The 14690-nt window shown below is 40.8% G+C and overlaps 1 protein-coding gene across 2 annotated transcripts in view; it reads right to left on the bottom strand.

Moving 5' to 3' along the window:
* The window catches only part of NCK1 (NCK adaptor protein 1), a 65449-nt gene that overhangs the window by 32990 nt on the left and 17769 nt on the right, over positions 1-14690 (bottom strand). Inside the window, exon 2 of one of the 2 annotated variants that reach the window (XM_028128592.2) lies at positions 3976-4064. The exons of the other annotated variant lie outside the window; for it this stretch is intronic. The gene's annotated coding sequence lies outside the window, so the exon portion shown is untranslated. The remainder of the gene's footprint in view (positions 1-3975; positions 4065-14690) is intronic. 2 annotated transcript variants of the gene reach the window in all.

Here is a 14690-nt window from a genome sequence, read left to right as displayed (position 1 = left end):
TTCTCTTCTATCATCACCGTATCTAGTGTCCTCCAGTTATCCCTAATCTGGAGGGCTGAGAGGTGCCTCTTAGTACTATTTGACGTTTTAAGCCATGTTCATATATTACTTGCAAGAGTTTGCACCTAGGAGTGAATGCCTCCTTCAATTTTGTAACCTAAGCAACTTGTCTCACCCTAGTCCAAGCCATGCTTTAAATGCCCCTATAAATGAAACATGCTTATGATACATTCAATTTACTTTCTTAACTTCATAATTCTGTACTAGACACTGTTCTGCCATTAGCTATGACTCTGGGAATGTCCTATCAACCTCCCGGAAACTCCATGTTCTTATCTGTAAAGCAAGGGAACTGAATCAGATACAATCAAAAAGTCTCTTTTGAGTGCCAAAACTATGATCTAAGTTCCTTCTTAAATTTTCTGGACTAAACAAAACCAGATTTGTATTGTGTTTTCTAACTATTTTCATTACAAGAGATGGCAAAAAGTAGGTTTACAGATATAATACAAATAAATAGTCTTCTATATATATAAAAAGCTAATATGCAAAGTGTCCCCTTGGGAGTTTGACCAGGAGACCGAGAGTACTATCACTTGCTATAACGTGCGCTGATCACCAGGGGCTGCACGGACTGAAGAAAGGCCCCGGCCAGCAGCCAGCCAGGGAAGGGAGGCCCCGGCTGGCAGCTGGAAGGCCCCGATCAGCCTTGATCGCCAGCCAATCCTAGGGACCCTACTCATGCACAAATTTTGTGCACTGGGCCTCTAGTTAATAAATAACAATATAAGAATAAGGTTATATTTTGTGTACTAACAACTATAAGCCTACTTTTGCCAACCCCTGTATATTACCACTATTCCAATCTTTTTTAAAAAATATATTTTTATTGATTTCAGAGAGGAAAAGAGATAGAAACATCACTGATGAGAGAGAGTCAATGATCGGCTGCCTGCTGCACGCCTCCTACTAGGAATTGAGCCTGCAACCCGGGCATGTGCCCTGACTGGAAATCAAACCATGACTGCCTGGTTCATAGGTGGAAGCTCAACCATTGAGCCACACCCACTGGGCAATCCTTATTCTTTTACATTCTACCTAGTGTCCCGGTGCATGGATTCATGCACATTGGAAGGAAATTAATTAGAAGAAATATTTCAGTATCGCTATTCGCCCTTTCTCTATAAGAGAAATGTCAACCAAATTCATTATCGACAATGACAGATCGAAACACATGCATGAGAATGGTGCCAGTGAGAGCTCTATATGTATCGTGCATGTGTGAGTCAACTTAGCCTTTTATATATATAGAAGAAACTTGCTTAATTAGACCTGCTTTCTGATTTAACTAAAACTTTTTCCAGCCCAGTGAAGCACCCCAACTTCTCTTTCAGGTAATTGTCAGCAACATAGAAGTACATATCAACACGAAGCAGATTATTATTATAGATCAGGCAGGGAGAACAAAGGGTAAAATATTTAACTGTAGCAGTGTTTGATTATATTCTGCGCAGTGAGAAAACCTGAAGTCATTTTCAAGTTCCACCATTTCTTACTATTCAGTCAGGTCAAGTTTCTAAGCTTTCTAAATCTCCGTTTTCCGGCTAATATAAAGAAAATAGGATTCCACCGAGTCTCCTATCTACCTGCTCCAGGACTTCTGTGAGGATCAAATGAGATGAGGCACAGGAAAACGCTTCACAGGCATTTGGTTAAAGTGTAAAATGTTTGCACCTGGCTATAAAGCAAGTCAGGTTCCTGGGCTGAAGAAAGTCCAAGGAAGCTAGTCACTAGGGAGAGGAAGCCGGGCGTTTGCTATGTGATGTCATTACCTGGCGCCCACAGCAACTGTTTCTGGGCTGGGCTGGGCTGTGGGCTGCATTTTGCGCCATGGGGTCTTGGCAGCATTGGCTGCGATTTGGTGGGGTGTCACTCCAGGGTGGTGGCAGGGCCTGTGTCCCACTTGGTGTCAGGTCCATGGTGCTGTTTATTTTTAAATGGCCAGTGCGCGTCATGGCAGCTCCTGCGTTGAGTGTCTGCCCCCTGGTGGTCAGTGCGTGTCATAGATATTGGTGGGTCGGACAAATGGACACTTCGCTTTTTATATACATAGATTACTATGTCTCTCAAAAGTGTCACTCAAGTGGTACATATTCTCAAAAGAATACACAGATCTAAGGAAACAATGGAACTACCATTTCCCCATACTGTACAGTATAAGTAAGGTTAAGATTATGGTATCACTTTTAGCAACTATATTCTCCTGACACACCAAACTGTGGTCACATGTAATCCCAGACATACTTAACACTAGAGGCCCGATGCATGAAATTCATGCAAGAGTAGGCCTTCCTTCCCCAGGCTGCCGGCACCAGCTTCCCTCTGGCTCCCGGGACCCAGGCTTCCCTCGCAGCCTTGGCTTTGTCTGGAAGGTCGTCCCAAAGGATGTCTAGTCTAATTAGCATATTATGCTTTTATTATTATAGATGATTTTAACCATAACATCTGAATATTTTTCACATTGATTGCTGTCCTTAATTCTTTTTTTTTTTATCCTCACCTGAGGATATTTTTTTCCATTGATTTTTTTTAGAGTGTAAGAGAAAGGGAAAGACAGAGAGAAATATCAATGTGAGAGAAACACATCAATTTGTTTGCCTCCTGCATGAGCCCCAACCAGGGCCAGGGCCGGGGAAGAGCCTGCAACTGGAATGCCCTTGACTGGAATCGAACCTGGAATCATTCGGTCTGCTGGCTGCCTCTCTAGCCACTGAGTCAAATCAGCTAGGACTGCCCTTAATTCTAATGCTTCTTCTCATGCCCTCCATGTGCTTATATAATTTTTATTCAAAAACAGTTTTAGGACATAACCACTTAGCCCTATTAAAGTTTACTGTGCCTCCCATTATCCTTTTGGCCTATGCATACCATAAGACCTATTGGAGTTACAGGAAACCAGTACACTAGTACTTAAAAATTCCTGAATATAAAAATGTGTTCTAAATTGTAAAGCATTGTGCTTGTCTACTCCATAAGCACCTCACATACTTAACTTTCCCTGCAGTTTCTGCCTCTGTGTTTTATAACTCAGTAAATAGTACCACTATCAATCCAGTTATCTGAATTAATGAAACCTACTCAGTCAACCCCCACATCTCAAGTCATTTAGATGAAGTATAAGAAATTTCTGAGAAAATCTACCTCTTGCTGTTGGCCTCTCCTCTGATTCTAGCTGTATTCGTTTCCTACTGCTCTGTAACAAATTGCCACAAATTTAGTGGCTTAAAACACAAATTTAACTGTAATTGGAAAATAAATTAATTTTTAAAACCACAAATTTATTATCTTAAAGTACTAGCAATAAGAAGGTTGAAACAGGACTTACAGAGCTAAAATCAAAGCCTGTATTCCCTCAGGAGGCTCTAGGGCAGTGATGGGCAACCTTTTGAGCTTGGTGTGTCAAACTTCGCCAAAAAACTGAGCATAACTCAGGTAGTGTGTCACTTTGAGGAAAAAACTAACTCCAAGACTCTAGTTGCAAATGTTTCATCCTTAGGAGCAGCAAATGTTTCATCCTCGGCATGCGGCCGCGTGTCATCAGAAATGGCTACGCGTGTCAGTGCTGAAACGCGTGTCATAGGTTCGCCATCACTGCTCTAGGGGAAAACCCATTCTATGCTAATTCCTTATCTCCCAGCCAAATCATCACAACCTCAGCTTCCATTGCCACTTCTCTTTCTTACACTCCTGCCTCCCTCTTATGAGATTCCTTGTGATTACACTGGGCCCAGGGATAGATAATCCAGGAAAATCCACAGAGTCCTTTTTGCCATACAAGGTTAACATATTCACACGTTTAGAAGACTAGACTGGAGACATCTTTGGGAGACCATCATTCTATCTACCATGATAATCTTAAACTTAAGCTAATGGTTCCAGGTAGATTTTCCAGGTAAATTTCCCCATACTACTCACTGTGATTCTTTTGCTTTCTGCTCTGGGACTTCCTGAGGCAATGAAATGAGATACCACTGGGAACACAATTGGCAGGCTCTTATGTGCAGCTGAAAGTAGGGGAGGGCAGGAGAAAGAATTTATACCACACTGGGGAAACTGTCAACTGATGGGAGAACAAGAGCAGATGAGTAGAAAATGTGAGACTATCTAGATCCTCAGAAGTTCCCACTGGAATTGAGCCCTAGTTGCAACAGCAGTGAGTAACTCAATAATAGTCTTACATTGGCTTTTCTTCTTTTATTCACTCTGGTCCTTCACTCTTGTTCCCTAAAATCATCCACAAATAAATTACCTGCACACAACTCCGTCCTTGCTTTTAGATTGTACTTTAGGGAAGAGGATGAGGAGGATAACTGGTTAAGATAATCAGGTAAAGAGTTTTATACACAGAAAAAAGAAACACGATGACAACAAAATGAAAGCTATATACATAGTAGGGTATCTAGTCTTGATGCTATAACGTATAACTTCAGGTCAAATCTCTAAGTTTTATCAACTGTAAAATGAACAGCTTGACTCCCATTATTATCTATAATTCCTTTCAGCTGTAAATTTTTATGACATATAAACATCATTATGGATTGATGAAAAGGGACAACAGAAAGGCAGAGTAGTGAGATTATCACCAGCCAAGGAAATTGTTGAAATAAGCCAGTCAGAAAGTGGAAAGATCTGGATTTGAAAAGCCATGGAAAAATTAAAACCCTCATACACTGCTGGAGGGAATGTAAAATGGTATAGCCACTTTGGAAAACAGTTCAGCAGTTCCTTCAAAAGGTCAAACACAGTTACCATATAACCCAGGAATTCCATTCCTAGTAATATACCAAAAGAAATTAAAACATATCTACATATATAAAAGGCTAATATACAAAGTGTCCCCTCAGGAGTTCGACCTGGAGTTCAATCGCTCAGTATGACATGCGCTGACCACCAGGGGGCAGCGCAGAACAAAGGAAGGCCCCAGCCGGCAGCTGGACGGCCCTGATCGGCCCTGATCACCGGCCAGGCCTAGGGACCCTACCTGTACACGAATTTCATGCACCAGGCCTCTAGTACAGGCAGTCCTCGGGATGCATCAGACTCGAGGTGTGTCGTTTCGTAATTATGTCGCCATCTCCCATTTATTTATATATATATATACATATATATATATATATATATATATATATATATATGTGTATATATATATATATATATATATATAAAAAGTTCTGTCATTTCGATGTATGTACATATGTGCTTTATGTTTTTTATTATTTATTTACCACAAGTAAAGGTCAGGAATTGTTATCTTTCTTTTACATTTTTTTTACTGTTTCACTTCATTACTGCAGTGTATGTGCTCCATGTGAGGGACGTAGGTGCTTATGTGGGTGGGTTCCGACTTACGGCGAAAATTGCGTTACGGCGAAAATTGCGTTACGTCGCGCCATAGGAATGGATCTCCGATGTAACCCGAGGACCTACTGTATTCACATAAAAACAAAATGAAGTTGAACCTGTACATTACACTATATGCCCCCCCAAAAACAAAAAACCCTAAAATGAATCAAAGACCTAAAATAAGAGCCAAAAGAATAAAACTCTTAGAAGAAAACAAGGCAAAAGCTTCATGGCATTTCTTAGATTGACACTGAAAGCACAGGCATCAAAAGAAAAAATAGATAAACTGGACTTCATCAAAATTAAACTCTTATGCACCAAAGAACACAATCAGGAAATAGGAGATAATAGTTGCAATGTATCTAATAAAGGATTGATATCCAGAATATATAAAGAACCTTACAACAAAACAACAAAAAACAAACAACCCAATTAAACAATGTGCAAAAGATCTGAATAGACATTTCTCCAAATAAGATATACAAATGGCCAAGAAGCACAAGAAAAGATGCTCAACATCACTGTTGTTAGAAAAAAGCAACTCAAACCATAGATACCACCTCACACTCAATTAGAATAGCTATTATTAAAAAACCCCAATAAACAGAAAATAACAAGTATTGAGGAAGACGTAGAGCAAGCAGAACCCTTGTGCAGTGCTGGTAAATGTAAAGTGGTGCAGCCACCTTGGAAAACAGGTAGTTTCTCAAAAATTTAAAAATAGAATTACGTACCACATGACTTAGCAATTCTACTTCTAGGTCCACACTCAAAAGAAATTAAAGAGAATTTTGAATGGACATTTGTACACCCAAATTCATAGTAGCAATATTCACAAAAGAAAAAAAATTAGAAGCTACCAAAGTATCCATCAAAAAATACATGGGTAGCTCGGTTGGTGTGGCTCAGTGGTTGAGCATCAAGCTATGAACCAGGAAGTCACAATTCGATTCCCAGCCGAGGCACATGCCGGGATTGCAGGCTCAATCCCCATTGAAGGGGGGAAGGGTGTGTGCAGGAGGCAGCCAATCAAGGATTCTCTCTCCTTGATGTTTCCCTCTCCCTTCCTCTCTGAAATCAGTTTAAAAAGATATTAACTGGGTTCGACCTGCTTTAAAATTAACCACTGCTGACTTAAGCCCTTTATTTCATATACTAAGGGGAGATTCATCTCCGTCATTCCCACGCTGCTTGACAGAGGAAGCCAAGACAGCCTTACATGAAGCTGAGGATGCCTTAACTTCAGCACAACTTACTAGAATTCTCACTTCCCTTACAGGTTTTAATTTTCCCTACGACACATACACCCACTGGGGTCATTCTATTGATCACCTCCTTGCTGTAATGCAAGAGGCTACCCCATTTTCTCTTGCCCAGTCCTCCCATGCTTTGCATCATCAAAATGCTGCTGCCTTACACAATTCCGTTTTTCTCGGGAGCAGGCTCGTCAAATTGTTAAGCAGTGCTCTCAGTGTGTAATTCATTGCCCTGTGCAATTGTTGGGGGTCAATCCTAGGGGTCTTAAACCTAATCAAATCTGGCAAATGGATGTCACCCACATGCCGGAATTTGGTAAGCATAGATAGGTACATATTAATATAGAAACCTGCTCCCGCTTTATCTTTGCAACTCCCCAAACGGGAGAGAGTGCCAAGCATGTAATTAATCATTGCCTAGCTGCCTTTGCGGTACTAGGTCCTCCCTTAGAGCTAAAGACAGACAATGGACCCGCATACGCTAGTTCTGCTTTTCAACATTTTTTGTCAGCAATATCAAATTTGTCATAAAACTGGTATCCCTTACAACCCTCAAGGTCAAGCAAGAGTGGAAAGAGCAAATCGTACTCTTAGAATGCAATTACTAAAACAGAAAGGGGGAGATGGATGTTATGTGTCACCTCAAAACAAACTCAGTCATGTTCTCTATACTTTAAATTTTTTGAATTGCGATGCAGAGGGTTGTACAGCGGTCAAAAGGCATCGAGCCTCTGCCGACTTAGCCTGGTGGCACAAACCAGACAAGAGTTTTACCATATCTAATAATGATGTGGGGAAGAGGTTGTGTTTGTATCTTTCCAGAAGGAGCAGCACAGCCAATTTGGGTGCCAGAGTGTTACGTGCTCACCACAATGGACCCAGAGAAGCTCCTTGTCCCATCATTCAAAAGACTGAGAGTTGCCCCAATGACAGCAAAGCAAAAAAGGAAGATGATGAAGGCTACACAAGAGACCAAGGTGCCAACATGGGGTCAGCTGATGGTAGAAAAGCAGGAAGTGGAAGCTACTCCCTCAATCATGTTTCTGGGTATGCTAGCCTTGGTTAGCTACCAGTCTTCTGCAAACTCTTGCGCAGCCAAGTCCGAGAACTCTGAGTAAATCAGCAAAAGAAACTTTCATTTAGTAGAAAAGTGTTACTGTAGTTTGATTTCTCTATTATTGTAGTGTTGCATTGGCATTGTTTTATTAATAGCCATGTCTGGGTTTTGCATGGGCATTGTTTTGTTATTGGGTTTTGCATTGGCATTGTTTTGTTAATATTTTAATAGTCAGAGCTTTGTCCTTAACATTTAAGTTTTACTTCCATTATTAGTAGCTTAAAAATAAAAGAAGGGTAAAATGTAGGGAGCAGTTATAGGGTTAAGCCTTGGACTGACCTGCTGGTAAAGCCACAAACAAGTCCCAGCTTAGAGGGCACAGTCCTCTAAGCATAATTTAGCTTGATCTTGTGACTGCTCCCTAGATCTTTCCTGGGTCGCTAATGGGCTGTGGGAGGTGTAGCAAATGCTACCAAAACAAGTGAAACTTACAAAAACATTGTAAATTACCTTGTTTACCTCTGACTATAAAATAAAGGCTCAGCTTGCACTCTGGATCTGTTCTGTGGTCTCAGCCACGCACAGAAGATCCACCTAGACCCAGCTTATTCTCTTTGTCTGTCTTTTCTTTATCCTTCGCCGGCCCTCCCTCAGGCTCGCCAAACCCTTGACTGTGCTGGCGCGGCACAGGTAAATAAAATGTGAAATATACAATCAATGGAATATTACCACCCTTAAAAAGGAAATTCTTTTTTTGTTGTTAATCAAACACCCGAGGATATTTTTCCAGTGATTTTTAGAAAAAGTGGATGGGAGGAGGAGAGACAGAGAGACACATTGATTGGCTGTCTCCTGCACTCGTCCCTGCAACTCAGGTACATGCCCTTGACTGGAATTGCACCTGGGACCCTTCAGTCCACTGGCCGGTGCTCTATCCAGAGAACCAAACTGGCTAGGGCAGGAAATTCTGACAGATGTCACAAAAAAGATAAACCATATAGTATGCTAAGTGAAATAAGTCAATCACAAAGGACAAATATTGTATGATTCCACATATATAAGGATCCTACTAGAGTAGTCAAATACATAGAGACTGAAAGTAGAATGGTGGTTGCCAGGGGTTAGGGGGATGGGAGAATGGGAAGTTAGTGTTTAATGAATACAGTTAAGGGAGATGGAAATATTCTAGAAATAGATGGTGATGGTTGTTCAATAATGTGAATGTACTTAAAGCCATAGAACAATACACTTAAAACGGTAAATTTTTTGTTATATGTATCTTACCACAGTAAAAAACTTGTACATGAGCCCTGACCAGTTTGGCTCAGTGGATAGGGTGTCGGCCTGCGGACTGAAGTGTCCCAGGTTCGGTTCCAGTCAAGGGCATGTACCTTGGTTGCGGGCACATCCCCATTGGGGGGTGTGCAGAAGGCAGCTGATCGATGTTTCTCTCTCATCGATGTTTCTAACTCTCTATCCCTCTCCCTTTCTCTCTGTAAAAACTCAATAAAATATATTTAAAAACACACACACAAAAAAAACCTTGTACATGAATGTTTATTGCAATATTACTCATAATAGTCAAAAGGGAGAAACAATCCAAATGTCATCAACTGATGAATAATTGGTATATCCATATAATGGAATATTACTCAGCAATAAAAAGGAATGAGTACTGATATACGCTATAATATGAACCTTAAAAAAGTTATGCTAAGGGAAAGAAGCCAGCCACAAAGGACCACATATTGTATGATTCCATTTATATGAAATGTCCAGAATGAGCAAATCCATAGTGACAAAAAGCAGATTAATGGTTGACTAGGGTAGGGAATAGGGAATATTAAAGGGTGATGACTAACAGCAGTGGAGTTTCTTTTTGGGGTGATGTAAATGTTCTAAATTGTGGTGATGGTTGCAACACTGTGAAAATACTAAAAGCCACTGAATTATATACTTTAAATGGGAAAATTATAGGCTATGAGGATTATATCTCAATAAAGCTTTTTTTTTTTTAAGCCAACAAGACTCAGTGACTGAATGAAATTGTAAAATAAAGCAAAGGAATGAATTAAAGGATAGTTTGAAATCTTGCTCTGCCATTATGTGTGTGACATTGAGCAAGGTACTTAACCTTTCTGTGCTTCGGTAACACCTACCTACAGGGCTGTTATAAAGAGTAGACAAAATAATATGTAAAACACTTAGTGCAGTGTTTGCTAAACACCACTGTCCTTCCCTACCCTATCCTCCCACCTAATGCTAAAAATTCCACCATCAGTTGTATGGAAATATAAATTCAATGATAGTTATATCTGAATTTCATGAAGGAAGTTATGTTTATTCCAGGTAGCAAATAACCTAAAAGTTGCCAATTATGCTACTGACAGAGCAATTTTCAATTGCTAATTCACTGCAAGTTGAAACCCAAGGCAAATGGAAATAAACTTTAGATAACTCTTTTCAACAATTATCTCAACAACAGTTCCCGCCTTCTTCCTTCATTTCCAAACACTTCTTTCCTTACTTACCTGCCTTTTTACCTTTACTTAGAGTGTTATTAATGAGAAAAACAACAATAATTTACTTTTTTCCATTATAATACATATTAGGATTTTTAAAATGACTTATGCCAGCTACGGGACAGCATCAAACTCTGCCCAGCTAACCCACCAAAGTTTCTTGAACAAAATGAACAAACTTTAAAAGATGAGAATGAGAAGGAATACCAGAAAGCTCTTGCTTTCTCTTGTGCGATAGCTGTCTTACTTATCTGGAAACAGAATCCTGAGGCATCTACAGAGAAGAACTGGAATTTCTCCACATTATCCATAACCAAGTTCCACTACCAAAAAAGTCAGATGCTCTAATAATTTGGTATTAGTACAACTTGGCATACAAAACTATATATTTTAAATATACTCTTGTTTCATTTTAATATTAAATAACAATTTACTCTCAAATTATTTTAAAGGCAATGTCTTTCAAAGGAGCACCTGCATTATAAATGCTTCTGGAATAAGATGCAGTAAAAAAATGTGGTTAAGAAGCATAAACAGATGAATTGCCATTGTATTGTTATAATTCTGTATACTTTCAGATCAGAAAATTCCTACTAAAAACATTTTTAAGTAAATTCATAAACGTTATCTCTATGTAGGCTTTCACTACAATTATAACTTACTAGTGGCCCGGTGCATGAAATTCGTGCATGCGGGGGGGGGGGATTCCCTCAGCCCAGCTTACACCCTCTCCAATCAGGGACATCCCTCTCGCAATCTGGGACCGCTGGCTCCTAACCACTCACCTGCCTGCCTGCCTGATCACCCCTAACTGCCTCTGCCTGCCTGCCTGATTGCCCCTCTCTGCCTGCCTGCCTGATTGCCCCTCTCTGCCTGCCTGCCTGATCACCCCTAACTGCCTCTGCCTCGGCCCCCACCACCATGGCTTTGTCCAGAAGGAAGTCAGATGTCCGGAAGATGGCCGGTCAACCTGGTCTAATTAGCATATTACCCTTTTATTAGTACAGATAGATTATATAGGATAAGATTGCTTAAATGGGGGGGGAGGACTTTTTCAGCAGGAGGAGATGCTCTTGGCAGACAAAGATACATAATCCCTATATCTGGACTGATAGCCAGCCATATGCACTATACTGCCAAACTGGTCATTAAAAAATTGAACTGCTTTCTTCCACCTTACACCAAACAGCTATTGCCCTTAAAACCCCTCCTTAGCCCCCACCTTAGGTTCTGCCTTTGCAGTACACCCCTATTAGGTTCTGACTGGTCGGTTTCTATGCCAGTCAGTGTGAGAAGCTCCGCCTCCTAGGCAGCCATTAGCTCCTCGCAGTTCACCCAGATTTGGTTCTGATTGGTCGGTTTCTATGCCAGTCGGCGTCAGAAGCTCCGCCTCCTAGGCAGCCATTGGCTCCTCGCAGTTCACTCAGATTTGGTTCTGATTGGTCGGATTCTATGCCAGTCAGTGTCAGAAGCTCCGCCTCCTAGGCAGCCATTGGCTCCTTGCAGTTCACCCAGATTTGGTTTTGATTGGTCGGTTTCTATGCCAGTCAGCATCTCCGAGCCTATCTCTGGGCCTGATCAGAGAGACAGGGCTGATCAACAGCCACCCCAGGCTGCTGGCGAGCGGCTGAACTGCTGATCTCTCAGAGAGAGAGAGAGGCTGCGGATCGGACCCTACTTCTCTCTCTCTCCAGGCCTCACCAGCAGCTGCAGTAGCCGCTCATCAGCCCCACCTCTCTCTCTCTCTCTCTCTCTCTCTCTCTCTCTGAGAGGTCAGCAGTTCAGCCCGCTCTCCAGTCCCTGCCCACTGGAGCCTGCTGCGCACGCAGCCTGGCATTCGGTTGAGTCTTCGGTCGTTTTGGACGTTACGGACCCTGGGTTTTTATATATTAGGATTGTAACATTAAAAAAAGACTATCTCTAAAGAACAGTTGCTACAACAAGCTCAGAAGTCGTTTCTCCCTCTACAAACTCCGTATTGCCTAACTTAATTTCTCCTTGATGCCTAACTACATTATCTCATTGTATTTCACTTCAGAAATGTTTACTGGACGCTTAGTACAGAGAGCAAGTATGTCAAGTACTTTTAGTACAATATGTTAATAATCTCCACAGCAACCTTATGAACAGGTATTAATATTACCATTTTATAACCTTCACAGAAGGTAACATTTCAGAACCTCCAATGTATATCACAAGGAATAGCTTACAGTGGAAGCAGCCAAACTAACCTCCCTCTATCCTAAACTCTGATGGTTTCCTTAGCCCTATAGTAAATTGGTTCTCCTCCTCCCTTACCACCTACTCCGGGTTTCCATTTCTGGCTCCTCTTTTATCTCCCTTTCAGCCATCTACTCTTCTCAATATATACCCTCTCTCTAAATAAATCATCCATTTTTATGGTTTCATCTTATCACCTTTGGCCACTTGACTATCAAATCTGTAAGCCCAATTGTGTTCTCTAATAGAAGCTACCATTTCTCAACATTTCTACTTGAAAATCTTGCTATCACCTCAAACTCAACATGTATTATTCCCAATTCGTCATTACCTCAAAAAAGCCAATTCTTTCATCCTCTTTACTAACTTCTGTTAATTACAAACCACTACCATCCCACTTATCCTTTCACCTCCAATAAGTCACACAGCAATTTGTGTAGGTTTTGCCTTTGAAATGTATATGGTTCATCTTTTTCTGTTCCATTGACACTGCCACCACTAAACCCCAAGCCCTCAGCAATTCACCTAATTTATAAGAGCTCTTGGTTATAATTCATCCCAGTCTATCCATTTTAGTTTTTTCTGTATAATAGTCATTCATCCCTACAATATATTCACTGAAAGATTAGTGTGTGCTAAATAAGCATCGGCTAGTTACTGCAGGGATAGAACAGTGAGAAGGATATATCTTTCTAGCAGAGGATACAGGTAATGCAAACAAAAGTTTTCTCAAATAAATAATTATAAACTGTGATAAATGCTGTGATAGATGTAAACACAGTGCTACAATAAGGACAGAGAATAGGAGGGCTACTTTAGGTAGATTTTAGTTAGAGTTGGATTTTATGCTGACACTTTAAGAAGAAAAGGAGGCAGTCATGTAAATATTTAGTGCTCCAAGCAAAGGAAACTACAAAACACGCAGTCGGTTCTAGGAGGGGAAAAACTTGGCATGTTACGGGATATGACCGAGCCTCATGTGCCTTGAGAATAGTAAGGGGGAAAGTGGTACAAGGTATGGTTGGAACAAACAAGAGACCAATTTTATTCTACGCACATAATTAATTAAAGGATTTTTTTTAAAGCAGGGGAGTTCTAATTCAATATACACTGTGACAGAGACTATTCATTAATACCTGTGTTCTCCTCTCCTTCATTAGCACACTGCTTTACTACATTCCCAGACTCTCCTGTAATTAGGTGGGATCATGTGACTCATTCTGACCAATAGAATGTGGGTAAAAGTGATATGTGCTACTGTAGGGAGCAGCTATAGGGTTAAGCCTCGGACTGACCTGTTGGCAAAGCCACAAACAAGTCCCAGTTTAGAGGGCACAGCCCTCTTAGCATAATTAAGCTTGACCTTATGATGCTCCCTAGATCATTCCTGGGTAGCTAATGGGCTGTGGGAGGTGCAGCAAGTGCTGCCAAAACAAGTGAAACTCACAAGAACATTGTAACTATGTTGACCACTACCTTGTTTACCTCTGACTAAGGCTCAGCTTGCCATCTGGATTTCTCTCTGTGGCCTCAGCCAGGCACAGGAGATCCACCTAGACTCAGCATATTCTCCAGTGCTGTCTTTTCTCCAATCCTTCACCATCCCCCCTCAGGTTCACCGAACCCTTGGATGAGCTGGCTCGGCACATGCTACGCCCAGCCAGGGTCCTAAAATCTTCCTCTGTATTCTCTTCCTTTCTCAAGACAACCTCAAAAGATACATGATGATAGTGATGACTTAAAAGGATAAAGGAACCTGTGTCCCTGAGTTACCACATGGAGTAGAGGTGTTCCCCTACTCCTACTCCATCACACATATAAACTAGATTGTGATGTAAGAAAGTAATATAAACTTCCATTGTTTTAAGTCACTACGATTTGTTGCTTATTAGAGTTGTTAGCAATACTAACACAGAAATCTAAAAACGTTTCTCTGACTGCTCTATGAAGAATGAGTTAAAAGGGGGGAAAAAAAAGTAAAATAAAAGACCACTTAAGACTCAACAACAAAAATTTAAAACATAGGACTTATACAAGTGACCAACAAGCATATGAAGGATGCTCAGTATTACAATTTACTAGGAAAAAGCAAATCAAAACCACAAAGAGGTATCACTTCACCCCATTACAACAGCTTCTATTTGTTACTGTTGTAATTAGCTAGTTTTTAATATTAATAATAGGAAGAAAGCAAAAGGGAAGGGCAAACATTATAAGCATGCTCATCTGGGC

This window comes from Eptesicus fuscus, chromosome 18 (assembly GCF_027574615.1).
Source record: "Eptesicus fuscus isolate TK198812 chromosome 18, DD_ASM_mEF_20220401, whole genome shotgun sequence".
NCBI lineage: Eukaryota > Metazoa > Chordata > Mammalia > Chiroptera > Vespertilionidae > Eptesicus > Eptesicus fuscus.
This window is presented reverse-complemented; position numbering and strand designations above follow the sequence as displayed.